This window comes from Hydractinia symbiolongicarpus, chromosome 4, assembly GCF_029227915.1.
Source record: "Hydractinia symbiolongicarpus strain clone_291-10 chromosome 4, HSymV2.1, whole genome shotgun sequence".
Taxonomy (NCBI): Eukaryota; Metazoa; Cnidaria; class Hydrozoa; order Anthoathecata; family Hydractiniidae; genus Hydractinia; species Hydractinia symbiolongicarpus.
The window spans coordinates 14,588,722-14,605,313 of record NC_079878.1 but is presented as its reverse complement, the minus strand read 5'-3'; positions in this window follow the sequence as shown (position 1 = coordinate 14,605,313).

Genomic DNA, 16,592 nt, shown 5'->3' with positions numbered 1-16,592 from the left:
AGACGAAGTGAATTAATATAATAGACTAGTCAATATAACCCGTGGAAAAATCCACTTGGGCAGAAGAACAATAGAAAAAATATAGTTTGTTTTAGGAGTCTTGGTGACATGAGCAGTGCATATACAAAAGGAGTTTTGGCGAAATTTGGTTGCTGATGCTGATGAAGAAAATGTATAGGATCATGTACTTTTGTCGAACGTTTTAGTAACGAGCTATAAAAGTTTAAAAATTTTGGCAAAGACACGCCTTAATTTTTCTGTTAAAAATTTGTATACTCGTTGCCTTTCTCGCATAGAGCTTGAAACGCTGATCAAAGAAATGTAAAGGATCATGTACTTTTCACAAACAGTTACAAGTGGTTGAAAGGTTCTTTGACGACGTCATTAACGCGTCAAAAAATCCGCCGAAACGGATTCGCGGATCCAGGCTGTCCCTAGTTATTCATGCGGTGAAAAATAACTGACGTCACCACCTCATTTTTAAGTTGTTTGGCCTCAAAATTATAAGTGCACTGTTATAGTTAATGTTATTGACGTCGTAATGTTTAATCTGTCGATAAACATTTGAGACATGCATTTTTCGGCAATTTTTAAGGAAAATGAACACATCTACTTTGCCTGTTACAGACAGACACAGTCTTTGTATATTAAACAAGATAGTCTAGGAATAGGCCCGTTGAATCTAAACCGCTTATAAAACAACTGTTTACTTCGAACTTTATTATCACTTGAAAAAAAACTAATCAAGATTATTTTTGCATTAGATTGTTCAGGTGCCATTGCGTACACTCGGAGTTCTTTTTTTAAAAAAAATAATTAAAAAAAAATCAATCGTGAATTAATGAAAAGTATAAAAAAAAAGAAAAAGAAACTCTTGGTAGATTTGTTTCTTTAATTTACATAAAAAGTTAATTTCAAGTTAATTCTTACTAAACACTTGCAAAAAAATATTTCCACATCTACACAACTTTACGCCACTAATATTACAAAATTACAACAGAAAGTAAAAAAAAGAGGATCGCAGTTACGCATAACACAAGGGAATACATACAATACACCATGGAAATAGAGCGCATAAAAGAGGAAATACAAAGTCTAAGAGAACACAAATACAACTTTAAAAAAAATCATATAATTGTTATATCGATTGTTACATGCCTTTTGCGCACCCATTCAAATTTAGCATAGAATTCACAAGTTAAAATACGTCATCATCTTGACAAAACATCCTCGTGAAGTGAAGCTTACTGTGAAAACAATGAATGAAAAAGTGCTAATCATTTAAAGAATAGAGAAGGACTTTTAAATAAAAGGTGCTTCCATCAAATATGGAATCCCGCCTAATATAATTTCAACTTGGGTTAAAATAAATAAAAGTATTTGAAAGCTTTGGAAGACAACTCTTCCAGCAAAACGCCAAAATTAAGACAAAGTAATTTTGATAAACTAGAGAGTGTTGTGCTCCGGTAGTTTTTATCAATACAGAGTCAAAATATTCTAACATATCGCAACTTGCTGAAAGAGAAAGCTATCAGGTATTCTAAAAGAAGTTAAGTTATAGCAATTTTCATACATCGCCTGGATGGCTAGACAGGTAGAGAAAATTGTAAGAATTGTACTATTTCTTAGAAAATAATTCATTATCTAACACTTCTAATACTCTAATGTTTTCCGAAAAATATCCAGTTAACTCCCGGTAACTGGAAGCTCCAAGGGATAAGAGAAAACAGTTCGACTTAACGTATGTACGACTTAAATGAACCTCGTGTTAATTCGAACTTAGACAAAAATGAGAATTAGTTCGAGTTAAGCCGCATTCACATGTACGTAAATTTTTACATAAGGGCTTTTTACATAACTGGCCGGTGTTCATTCATTCGCTTACCTTACGTAAAATATTTACCTACATGTGACATGTTTATCGGAAAGTACGTGAACACTTACGGAGTTTCGTAAGTGCTTACGTAGATTTTCTTACAAACAAAAATTTTTGTTCGTAAGAAACTGTACGTAAGCTAAAAAAAAAAAAAAAAGAAGAAAAATTGCGCAATAACATTCGATTCTATATTCGAACGTCTACAATTTAAAATCTTCAGTCAAAACAAAAGCAAAGTATATTTAAAATGTTTTGGTATAAGGAGGAAGAGTTCTCGACTGTCGTTTATAAATACGCTGTTCTTTTTAACAAGAGCCATGCGGATTTTTACAGAAATAACATTAACAAGAATGTCAGGAAAGAGGCTGCGAATGAAATTGATTTAAAAGATGGTAGGTCATTCTGTTGCTACGTGTTTCATTTGCTTTCTTTTGACGACGGCGACGTCTCCGTCTTAAAACAAGAGCAATTGATAAAAGTGATATTTGTTCATCGCTGCCATGCTGAATGAACCAAAACAAAATTTATGTGAGTTACGTAAGAGATTTACGTATATGTGAACAAAAGTCTACATAACATGTGAACAAAACCTCACGTAAGGAGAGATTTCTTACGTAAAATTTTTCGTAAGCCCTTACGTAAAATTATACGTACATGTGAATGCGGCTTTAAGGCGACTTTTTCTTCAGACAAAAAACAATTTGTAAATGTCACTGAAAGAAATTTTGGCTCCTTTGTAAAAAGAACCATTAGATTTTTCGAAATTTCTGGCTACATTACATAGCAGTATTCATTTTTTAAACAATTATTTACTACTTAGACACTAAAAAGTTCGAGTTATTCGAAGAAATTAACTTAAGGGGAACCAAAAGATGGTTCTAGTAGAGTAGTTAAGGTATCAAATTGTTCATTTTGTGAATAAAGTGTCAAACTTTGCATGAACCTTCTTTGGTAAAAACCCTAACAGAATCAATTTAGAAGTGATGCCCAAAATTCTGACTCCATGATGACGTCATAGTGACGTCATTTGGCCCCAAAATAATCCATTTTTTTGTCAAATCATGTCAATTTTAATCTCATTCGAAAGAGAATAAAATTTTAAGCATTTTTCATTATTAAATCATGTGCTCAAAATAAAGTCATCTTCAGATTGACCGAAATGTTATACAATGTCAGGGGGTAATTTTTTGAAATATACTAAAATTTATTCTAATTATTCAAACACAAACACATTAAAAACATTTTAAAATCTTTTAAATCGTTGATACTTTTAATAGACTGCTATAAAAACATTTAAAAAGAAAAAACTTTTGCTAATTAGGTTGTATTATATTTTGATATTGGAAAATTTTACCCCCTTAAATGTTTTTGTCTAATTTTTACGTGTACCTTTGAGTTTACATGTAGTTAAGCAACAGTTATCTTCAAAAAAATGTTTTACAAATAAAGCAACTATAGCAAAGATATCTAAAGACAAAAATATGAATAATATCAGTTGTTTGTACACTATGCTGAGCACTGACAGAGTTCTGTAGATGCCAGATTCGCCTTGTAACATTTCCATCTGTCTGTACAGCCTTGTTTGCAGCCACATTTGATTAACTCACGACACACCGTCGATGCCTCTGATAGTGATGTCCATTTTGGAACGATACTTTTGTTCGTACATCGCCACCCCCCCACTAACATGGATCATGAGCATCATGTATTGGAAGCAAACACTGTTGCCATTTACTCGATTGAAGAGCAGATCGTAAAATATGTCGAACCAGTGCTTGTTGTGTCGGCGGAATGTTTTCGATTGGCCGACTGTCTCGACTAAACAGAATTTCCCTTGCTTCGTTGACGCTTGAACCGTTGCACGTCTTGGAATACAGGTAAACAACGTATTTTTCTATTGCCTCCATTTCAAGGTCGGTGATGTCATATAGAAAGTCTATCAGTGACAGTCTTGTGAAGACTGGTGTAACTTCTTCATCCAATGCATTCCATGTGTAAAAAAAAAGCTTTTTTTCCTTTCGCATACATAGAAGATGTGGTATCGCAGCCACTGAAGGATTTACGAGTTACTTTTCAAGGTGGACTCGTTAGTTCTGGATTTGCTATCGTTCATTGTAAATGTTGCAGGGATTCTTTTTTTACCATCATTTGCTTCTTTTAAATGTTGCGTGACTGATATTGCTGTCCCGTGCCATGAATCCTTTGCGTCTCTGGAACTTGGATTGTGGTCAATGTTATCAACTGCAAACGTAGTAAAAACATTTTTGGGGAGAAGAGTCAAATTGCTCACAAGCCACACTTGCCATGGAAGTCGAAAGGGACATCATCCTGTCGTATGAGATGCGAAGTCCTAATGCGTTGAGTTTGTAAATTAGTGTACGAGAACGAGCTTTGGAGTGTATTAGGAACGCTATGTAAATTGATAATGGTGTCTCTTTATTGGCATTGTGTCTCCTCCGTGTTGTCCCCGCTAAGATTTTTTCGACGCAGTTAAATTGAATTAACTGAGCAATAGCAGCGCTTGTTGCTTTCGGATTTATGCTTTCGGGGCTGGAAGTAAACCCAATTATCAAATTTACGAGGTAAATAAGTGACTCTGACATCGATTCTCCAATTACTGCATTGTGTAGTTTTCCGGTAAATTCTTGTTTTAATTGAAGAATTTCTTTTCTCACTATGCGAGAAGTTTGAAGCATATTGCGCTGGTTTGATCGTGCATCGTTTTCCTCTGCGTATTTCAAAGCAGCAGCAAGGTCATCTTCAAACGATATGAAAATCTCTTTGTTAAGCGGAACAGCTTGAAGATTTTCGTTCTTCTTAAGTAGTTTTTCTTTCAAACGGGTGGCGTTGACACTTACAAATTCCGCATTCAGACTTTCTAGCACATCACAATAACAACGCCTAACTTCGGAAAGTTTCACGTACGACGCAACAAGTAGGCTTGTTTGAAGTATTTCTTTGATATACTGTAACGATTCTAATAATGCTATCTCCTCTAATTCTTTTTGTTTGTCTTTGTTTTTTTTGCATTTGGAATTTATGAACTTTCTCTACGCATTAATAAATGTTGTCATGCATTTATGATGATAACACGAATCTCTCGATATTATATCTCCCTCTGATAATTTGATGATTACTTTTTCGTTCTTCATTTCCGTGGCACACTTTCTAATCATGGTGTCCCTGTTTACAGTTGTCACGCAATGCAAAGGGAGCAAACCTTGGGGTTGTTGTAAGCCATCTTCTTGGAAGTACCCCATCTCTTCACAGAAAAAGCAAATTCAGGATTTTAACTGTGTTTCAGCGGGTAAGGATTTACGATTTACATAACATCGCTCTACCTGAGTTATATAATATTGATTATTCTTACTTTGAGTTTGACATTTCCAATGTACAGGTTTTATGTCATTTTCCTTTATGTTCCTTAATCTTTGTTAATATTCCTTCACCAGAGTCAAGTGTGTCAAATGATTCAAGTAAGTTCTTTGGAAAGAAAATACCCTCATTGTTTTATAAAATTGTTCTTATAAAAAAAGTGTAATTTTATTATTGGTAGTAACATACTCGTTCTTAAAAATTACTTTTTATAGATGCTGACATAGTATACGTTCACGTCGAATAAAATTATATTATAAATAATTGCAATATTACAAGTTGATCCAATCACTTGGCACCGTTGGGACGAGCACATAGAATGGAGCATGTAAACAGTCTTCGACAATTTCCGCCATCGTTCAGTGACCTGTATATAACATCTAAAAACGTCGGGAGGAAGTCAAACCACATTAATCGCAAACGCCACTTCACAGATGCAGTAATAGTCGAGGAAAGGATTGATACAACTCAAACCCCGGTCACACCACTAGTTGTTAAAAAAAAATGGCGATTATCATTGCCAGAAGGTGATGCCTGTTGATTTAACTGTAATTGACCCTAAACGAAAGACCTCTGGGAAATGTATGATGCTACGATGGTTACAAGGTATTTTTAGTTCGTGTAATTCCTTAACGTATTGAAAGTGTTAACTCTTTGTCTAAAGGTTTACGCTCTATACGTTAGAATGGCTTGTTGAAAATAGGCACTCTTGCTGTAAGAACATTCTAGAACCTTGTGTACTATCTAGAAATATAAGGGACATTAAAGAATATTCCAGAAATAAGATAACTATACTAGAAACTACTAATAGTAAATAGAGAACAATATATACTTACCTAGTGAATAATGAACAATGTGCTAAATATAGAACATCTGGAATATACTAGAACATTCTAGAATATCTTATCTTTAATATATAAATAGGAGAACGTCTTGTAAATTTTAGAGTCATAGAGTCATAAAGTTATTGGAGCAGTCGAAGCAACTCTGCAAATATATAAAGTTTACATTTCAACATGGCTGGCATATGGTATTTTCTTGAAACAAATTGTTTTATTATGTTTTAGATGTGTCTCACTAAGTTGTACCATGAGAATTACGCCGAAAGACTTTCTCATCATCAAGTCTACTGGCGTCGTTACATTCACCGACAAAAATAAGAAAGTTCAGAAAAGAGAAGGTCCTGTGTATGTCCATTTTCTCGAAGAATGTTTGAAGAGCTACCTTGAGAATTTTAAGTAGGAAAACGTGACCATATCTAACGATACGAAAAACAATCTCACTACTGCACAATGTAACGTTTTGCTTTCGCTAGGAATACCCATTACATTGCAAATATGTTTTTCACTATATTACAGTAGCTAACTAAGTACTATTAATGTTCCTATTACCATTAAGGTCAATCCAGCGCGTGAGGTTTTTTGTGCGTGTGTTTTGCCAATTTTGTGGTTGTGAACGATCGCTTTTTAACAATGTATATTGTTTTACATGTAAATAAAAACATCTAAACAAAAATCCTATTTCTTTCTTTACCCTACGCAATTATAGCTACGTTTTATCCTATTTTACAAAAACCGTTAAAAATCCAGCATTGTTATTTGCCCAAAGATTTAGGGGCAAGGCGGTTTATGAAATCGCGCCCCTGACTGTACCAAATAAATAAATTAGTGCATGATTTTGTTACACGCGTTAAGCCCTAATTCCACCGAACATTATGACAGAGGAGCAGGGCAGAGGAGACTATGAATTAGACTGGCCAAATCACTGCTGCGGTATATTAGCATTTCATCCACATAAATAAAGGCGGTTTTACTATAGGAGGGAATATTAGAGATTATTTTTTCATCAAAGCATTGAAATTGCTATGCTACTGCTGGATTTACTAGAGAGGCGGAACAACGCTTACGCGCAATTTTTATACTGACTATATACAGGTCTGAAAACTACTACCCTACTAAGTACCACCCTAAAAAGAGCATATGATATGATTTTCACACTTGATGTTTTTGACTAAAGAAAAGTCTTTACTATTTCTCTGTAGTAAATGAATATCGAAAACACAATGTCCAGTGCAACATACGTGGTTGACTAAAAAATTTAAAAAGGGTTAAATTTCTCTGTATTTAATTCGAAATCTTCTTTGGGGTGTATGTCATTCTCACTGTATTAAGTTTTGCCGCATAGACATCGAAAAAGCGAGTCCAGCGGCGCAGTTTGCGCATGACATTTAAAATCGGCTGGGTGATTCTGGCTGATTCTGGGTGGTTCTGGGTATGATTGTGTGTACGCCATATAAAAGACGAAAAAAACTTTACATCAACTGCAGTGCTAGTAGGAACACATAAAATATCCACCCCAGGGGAACTCATCAACACAATAGTTAGCTAGCTACCTATTCCTATGCCTGGAACTGATTTTTGTGTTCTCTCTGATCATTTTCAGTTATTAAATTCTCCATACAAAACTCAATCTACATAGAAAGAATGAAAAGTTAAATACCAGTTTCGCTTTCAAAATCAAACAAGACGTATGATATACGTAAACAACCTCGCGAATAAATTACTGTGGAAAGTTTATCATTTATTGAACATGATAGTTTAGTAGGCGTCACTATTATGTTCAAGAAATGATAAACTTTCCACAGTAATATGAATACTGAACAGACAAACCGAAATAATACCTCGCGCATAAAGTTTACAAAAAGGTGTGTATCAGATTGTGATTTATAACAGCTAAAAAAAAAGTAAAAATAGTTACCAAGATGACTACTCTCGTTTCGGTGCCCAGAGAGGCAAAAATTTGAAGGGCCATGGGTTCGATGGGGAGTATTTCATGCTTATTTTTAGCTACATAGTCCCAACTCAGACAACTCCCCCTTCTGCAACATCCAACCACCCACACCAGTGCACCATCTCTCCAATTTCCATCACATGGATTGGGTTTACCCATGGCTATGGCAACATTCAATTGCCCATATTGAATCGTCTCCAAGGTGAATCAAATCCTGTTCTTCCGCACAAAGTGCAAGAGTTATAAGTATTATGAAAGTTATAAGTGCAAGAGTTATAACCACAGTGTTTATAACTCTTGCACAGAAAGCGCTAGTGCAATAAGCAGAATCAGTTGCTCCTTCCTGAGAAGGAAGATTAGTTTTGGTCTGCGTTGATGTTAAACAAAAAAGCATGTTGTAATAAGGCCATATCTTTGCAACATCATAATAGCCTGCACCACTGTTCTTTGGTGATTGTTCCTTAAATTCCTTTGAGAACTATAATAAACTCTCAGACTGTGTGAATTAATCGCAGTGGTCAATGCTCACTCCAGTAACACTTTATTTTTAGGATTTTCTTTAATACACTTCAAAACGTTTAATCTACAGTCCTTGTCTTGTAGTATACTATCTTCGTTTTGTACAACGTATGGTCAGAGCTCCAAAATTTAATAAAATTCCTGATGGAATCATGACACCAAGTATACTTCCTCTTCTTTTTAGTCTTTCCTGTTTTTTGTGAGCTCTCGCATTCAATAGTTTTGTTGTCATCATTTCTCTTTGCATTTGCATATTTTTTTCTTCAATTGTGTTGGCCACTTGCCAGGCTTTATCCACAATAAATAATACACAAAATATTCACCTTGTCATAACTGTAAAACTGCAAATTTTCAGATAGCTAAGGCAAGATAATCAATATCGCAAAGACAGTACAGATCACAGGAAGACTATGTTAAATATAAAAGAGCAATGAACACGAGAAAATAAAACATGCCAAAAGATAATTTGAACAAAAATTAGCAATAAACATTAAAAAGGACCCCAAGCATTCTACAAATATGCAAGAAGCAAAATGAAGACCAAGGATACAGTAGGGACAGTGCAGGACTTAGACAGTAACATTATTAAAACATTTTAAAAACTGCTATTATTTTAACGAATACTTTGCCTCAGTTTTTACACATGAATTGTTGACAGAGCTTCCTGAGCCTCACCAAATGTATTTTGAAGATATGAAACCAAGTCTATTGAAATTACAACAAACTGAATGCATTATTACCAAACAAATCACCAGACCCTGACAACATATATCCAACTGAACTAAAATCTTATTGGAACTATGTGAAACATTGTCAATATTATTCAAGGAAAGCACCAAAACAAAATTGGTTGAGAGGAAACATTACCCCAGTTTTTTAAAAAGGATCAAAATGGCTAGTTAGCAATTATAGACCAATTAGCCTGACTTCTAAAATCTGTAAAGTACTTCAGTCAATTGTATGTGACAACTTAGTTGCACACTTAGAAAACAACAAGCATGGTTTTCGGAAAAATAGATCCAGCATAACAAATCTCCTGACATTCAACAAAATCACTGAATATCAAGATTAAGGCTACCCTGTTGTATACTTAAACTTCAGTAAAGCCTTTGATAAAGTCCCCTTTAAGAGACAGCTTAAAAACTTAATGCACATGGAATTAGAGGAAATGCTCCAAACTGGATTAGGATACTGTCTAAAAAACTCATAGCACATGGAATTAGAGGAAATGTTACAGATAGGATTAACTCCTGGTTATCTTGGAATGAGCAGAGAGTAGTTTTTCTGGGACAGAATCAGCTTGGTTACCAGTGCTTATTGGTGTACCACAGGCATCTGTTTTGGGACCTTTTTATTCTTGTCAATAGGGGATGACACAAAGTTGTTTTCAAAATTTAAAAACAGAAGTAACACAGATCAACTCCAAAATGATCTTGATACTATGTTTAATTGGTCAAAAGACTGGTGTATGCTTTTCAATTTTAATTCAATTCAATTTTGTCTACACATTGGTTGGAACAACACCATGAGTACTATATTAATAACCACCTAATTAAAGCTGTGGAAGTACAAAAAAATATTGGTGTGTATGTTGATGCAACTAAAGTTTTAGTAAGCAATGTGCAGAAGCTGTGTCAAAAGCAAACAGAACCTTGGGTGTCATCAAACGAACGTTTAAATACAAAACCAAAATCAACTTGTGTATATTATACAAATGCCTAGTGAGACCTCATGTTGAATACAGCATACAATCATGGAGACCATTCCTGCAAAAGGACATTGACAACATAAAAAAGGTCCAGAAAAGATTTACTAAGATGATCACTATTAGTCATCTACCATACAACGAAAGACTTGAACAATGTAATTTGATGTCTCGGGAAATAAGGAAATAAAGAGCTCACCTCATAGAAGTGTTTAAAATAATAAATGATTATGAAAATTTGAACCCAAGACTTTTTTTAACTGAGTGAGAATTCACTGACAAGAGAACACTCAAAAAAGATATGGAAGCCACATAGTATAGGCTGGATAAAAGAAAGTTTTCATTTGTTCCTTATATTATTAGTGAATAGAACATTCTACCAGAGAAAGCAGTGTCTGCCACTTTAAGAAACCTTTCTGAAAAGTACGTTTATTCAGCTTGAGACTTAGGGGGCTCTACACGAGTCAAGGAAGACTGCCCCAACAACCAGCCATGTTGGCCTACTAAAGACCATACTGTTGGATCCGGTAAGTTATCCAGTAAGTAATATGAGCTGATAATAATTAAAAGAGCGCATCTAGACGCATTTCATGAACAAAACAATAATTTGCACAACATGAGAAGAACGGTATGCTTTATTACTTTAACACTCAGCGGTAACTTATCAGTATCAGTATATCGCAAACCAACTCATACTGATCAATATCTCAACCACACATCTAATCACCAAATATAATTCAAAAAGTGTAGTGTCCTCATTACTGGACAGAGCAGTTAAGTCAGTGAAGAAAGTGAATAAAAGAAAGAGTCTCTTATAAGCAACGCCTTACTTGGGTACTTGAGACAAACCATTAAAAAAGGTTAAAAGGAAAATAAGGAACAGAACTGATAAGAACAGTGATGGGGAGGATGCAGAGAATGAACCAGTAGCTATAGTATGTATGCCGTATATAGCAGAGATAAGTGACATACTTTTTTGGGTGTTAAAGATCATAAAATAAAGCCATTGTTTCAATATAAAAGCATGCTACGTAGTATACTGTTGCATCCGAAAGACGAAATATGTATGGAGAATCAAATAGTGTCTAAGAAATCCTGTGTAAGGATTGTGATGCTGTTTATGTTGGTGAAACGAAACAAATCCTTAAACCGGTATTACTATGGAACTATGGAACTACCCAAAATCACCCATAATCACCCAAAATCAGCCATAATCAGCCATAACCACCCAAAATCAGCCATAATCAGCCATAATCACCCTAAACCAGCCAAAATTTGAATACCATGCGCAACCACGCTGCTCGCTACACGTGGACTGTCCTCAATCGCGTGTGTCTGTTTTCTGTGTCTGTGTTCTGTTTTCGAAATTTTCAATCTCGTTAAATGGTCAAAGTGAATAGAGAATTCGATATGTTATCCAACTTAATAGACGAAGAAAAGGTAAGAGTAATCAAGGGTTTCAGCTGCATTTTCTTCCATCTTTTTTTAAGTTCGTTTTGTTGTTGTTTGGGTTACCATATTTAATTTCACAAGCACCGATGAATGATATGTACCAGGTTGTTTATAACCACTTCACGGGTAGAGGGGCGCTTTGGCTAGCCCCCTTTTTAGGCTGGAATTAATCGGCGGTCTATCTATTTATTTCGTTTCTAATAAGAAATCTTATCGCAGCATTCACAATAAACAATAAACCTTTCCCAGAACCAGGTCAATTCACTAGAAAAGTAAATCAACTGACGCATCAATAGTGGAAAACAGAATCGACGCTTCATTCCAAGCACCTGTCACACACAACTCGTTTTGAAAAAAAAGAAAGGTGGAGACTACGAATGTCATAAAGCCAAACCGATGAATCTTAGCAGGATCGATCCTAAAATGAAAACAGAAGGGAAGTGTTTGATGCTAGTTTAAAGTCTATGTATAAAATGGAGTCCCGGTATATTTTTTATCTGCAAAAGCAAACTCGTCCCCCAGCGCTTCTTAGGTTTTTTCTTTGGAACGGAAACTTAAACCTAAGAAGCGTTGGGGTCGAGTTTGCTTCAGAATGTAATATGCCAGTTAAATTTCATCGCTAATTCAAAAAGTTATACTTCGGTTTTTGAAAATGTTGAATATTTTGATGAAATCGTATGTTCTGGAGTCGAAGTTGTAAAATATCAGAAATATAAAAGGTCGTACCAATACTCAAAGTTATAATATTAATTTTCTCAATAGATGTGTTGCTCCAAGTTGTTCATCGAAAATCACAGCAAACGATTATTTGATTGTTAAATCGACGGGTGTTGTTAAATTCACTGACAAGCAGGGTAACTTGCAAGCGCGTGAAGGTCCTGTATATGTGCACTTTTTAGAGGATTGTTTAAAATCGTATTTTGACAACTTCTCTTACCAAAATGTGGATGTAACTGAAGATACTCAGAATTTTTGACTGGAGATGAGCGAAGCTTCCTAAAATCATTAGGTTTACGCTTCACTTAATAAATATTGTATCGCCATCATTGCCCGACGAATTGTCAAAGTACATGCCGAATGTAGTCTTCTTTGTTTTGTTGGAACTGCTCATATATTGTTCTATAGAACTTTTGAAAAAGTTGTAGTAGAGAACGAGTTTATATTTAATATATGTCTTTCCTTTCTCGATTTGTACATTCATTTTCGTTCTCATAGTTCAATATTATAGAAAATTAAAAAAAAACATTTCAAAACAGAGTAAGAATTTGTTGGCGAGTTTGACGAGAACGATTTGACCTTTGCCCAACCTCGAACACAGCCTTTTTCCAGTCTCCTCGTAAAAATGACACCTTGTCTGAATCAAGGTTGCACCCCTGTTTTATCTATCTTCAAAAACGCAACCTCGTGCTCAGAGCCTCTTCTACTTATCGGCTAATTTGGTGTGTCCGTCTGTTCTTTCTATTCAAGGCAGCTCCTAAGAGAAGAAAAAGCTTTATTATTATATATTGGCTTTTTATGCAACCTTGTACACCGAGCCTTCTGTCTTCCAACATGAGAATGTCAAAAAAGCAGGGTCGCCCCAGGAACGAGGTTGCTGACCGTAAAGCATCTTGTATATACATAGTGTATCAGCAAAATTAATAATATCGTGAGAGATCCATGCTCAAGAATGAATGTTTGTCGGGTTATTTATTGTGTCTGATTTTTGGGTGATTATGGCTGGTTATGGGTGATAATGGCTGGTTATGGGTGATTATGGCTGGTTTTGGGTAGTTCCATAGTTTAGTAATGCCGGATTTTCTCAAGTGCTTCAATGGTTTCAGGATCATCCATATATCCTTCAGCTGTGATTATCTTGCCTAAATACTTTACAGACTTCTTGAAAAGGCGACATTTCTTTGGGTTAAGGTTTGCTCTATGCTCAATCAATTTTTGAAAATCTTTTCCAAATCATCAATGTGGTCTTTGAACGTTCCGCTGTAACCAATTATATCATCCATATATGGAAAACAGATGTCATCCTTTTATTCCCCAAGGCATTCATTCATAAAGCGCCGAAACTTTGGTGGGCATTCTTTAGACCATACAGTATCCTGATACACTCATACAGGGCCCATTGTGTGGAGAATGCTGTATACTTTTGGGATTCTGAATTGACATATCCTTGATGGTATGCTTGGGAAAGATCCAAGGTAGAGAACCACGATTTTCCAGCAAGGTTGTCATTGATATCGTTCACGCTTGGTATTGGCATGCGATCAAGGATAGTTTTGGCATTTAAATCTCTATAATCTACACAAAGTGTCGGTGAGCCATCTTTTTTTCTTAGCTACACATACTACAGGGCTGGGATAAGGAGAATCTCAAGTTTGAATTCATCCATTCAATTCTAGATTTTTCAGGTGGTCTTTTACCTCTTAGTGGAGTTGCTTAGGAATACATCTGTAAGTCTTATGAACTGGAATGTTGTCACAAAGCTTGATGTCTAATTGCACCCTCTTAAGACTTCCAATATCACCATGATCTCTAGAGAAAGCCTTATTATACTTTCTGAGAATAAATTCTACTTTTTCCCTTTGTTCATCTTTCAGGTGTGTGAGATCCACAGGTGGTAGCCAATCATTCTCTTCAGAATTGATAATATTTTCGGTATTTAGAGCACTCACATCAACACCATTAGCATTTATAGCGGTTATGGTTCCTCTAGCATACTAAGTGTCTCCAATTAATTTTTGGGCTTGTAGTTTTATATCAACACTGTTGTAGTTTGCGATAGGAATCACAAGTTTTGATTTTCTTTGCCTGGTGATACAGTCTTGCGATTTCAAATCCTCTAGTAATTTTAGTGAAACGAAAAGGTCCTCGTTCACATGTTCCAGTCCTCTGACTTTACATTTTACCAACACCATGCTGTTTGCAGCAACTATAACAGTTTGGGACACAAATACTTTTCCACTATCCTCCTTTCTATCTCCCTGTACAGCCTTCACTAATTTTAGCGGTTCGTCAAGGGTTGGTAAAGCTTATAGTAAGACACCCAACAGGGTTTCATTTCTTCCCTCCTTCTGAATGATAAATTTCATCAGAATAAATCCAATTATAGAGGTAGAAATCTGGTCCTTGGTAACAAGAAACGTGGCATTTATGACAACGTTATGGTTTGGTAAGGGCAACGGTAAAACGTTACACCAACAAGATTTAGTTCAGTGTTGCTTGCTGCTCTCAGCGATATTATCTCACTATTTCTATCCATGAAATGCTGAACAGGGTAAATATCTTTCTGTGGTAACTTTTCCTCTAACCACTGTTTACTGACTAAGCAACACATGCTTCCTGTATCCAGCAATCCCTCAAATTCTTTATTTTCTACTCTAACTTTAATCAAAGCTTTATCTCTAATCAAGTCCACTATTTCCATTCTGCACAGGCTACTAGCAGTGGCTGGGAACGCATCCAGAGGGTAAAAAAATGTTTGGGTATCACATACATTGCTAGGGTTATCCTTAACAATATTTTTAACATGATTAACAATAGCAGCAGACTAAATGTTTCAGACGACATCTGCGAAACATTATTTTCAGCAGGTAAAACAGGTTCAGACAAAACATTTTCAGGTGTGGTAGAAACATTACAGGGACAAACATGATCACACTTTACTTTAATACACTCTTAGTAGTTTCAAAAGAACAATTTTTCTCACCAGACACATGCAGCTTTCCTTCACATAAAACACAAACATGATCAAACTGTGACGTACAGAGTGTGGTTTCTATACGGAGTAATACTCCATATAGCTGCTATATGGAGTTTGGTATAGCTATACAGTCTGCCAACGAATGTTCTTAAAGTGAAATATTGCAATATATGACTTTTTTAAAACTATTTCCGAAAGAAACAAAAAATAATCACCATGAGGATCAAGTTAAAAAGTCAAGCACATCTTTGTCCTGTAGCTATACAGAGTATGTGAACATTAGTTTTTGATTGCAGCAAACGGATTATGGCAACAGATTGTGAGATACTGAGAGCATGTTATGCAGAATTTGCTATGCAGATTATGCAAAATGTGGTATAAGGTGCATGCCATACGGAGTGTGATATGCTTCATATACGAAGTATACTATACGAAGTGTGACATGCTTTATATACAAAGTATACTATACGAAGTGTGACATGCTTAGTATACAGAGTGTGAGTCATTGATTGTATGATTAGTTTTATTGCATATAGAAACTTACAAAACAAATTTCTGAAGCTTAGAATGAATATAATGGAAGCCATAAAAATTAACATCACAAAATACGAAAATTGTAAACATCATATGCAACAGGAATATATGTTGTAATTATACGAAGTTAAAATTTCTTTCCATAAAATGTTTTGGCAGTAAAGCAACGTTTTTGGCTTAATCGGAATCAAATCAAATGAATTAACTTAACAGTAACGTTTTGCATTATATTGATTCTTTCTTTACCATATGATATATTATCAGGAAATTTTCTCTTTAGAAACGCTTATAACATATGAGTCAGGTGGTTGTAAGACACAGATAGATTACTTTTTAATTAGAAAGTCAGACAAGAAAGTGGTGAAGGACGTGAAAGTTATATCGGGGGAAGAGTGTGTTTCCCAGCATAGGTTTCTGGTTTGTGATATTATCTTGAAGAGTGTCAAAGAAGCCAAGGGAAAGTACAGGCCCCGTCGAAAAGTCTGGAAGCTGAAGGAAGAGATTGTAGCAAGACAATTTAGTGCAAAAGTTCAGCAGTTAGCCTACAATAGTCAATGTGATAGTGACAATGTTGAAAGTACTTGGACTACTTTGAAGAATTGTCTTCTAGAAGCTTCTGATGATACCTGTGGGTGGACGAAAGGACC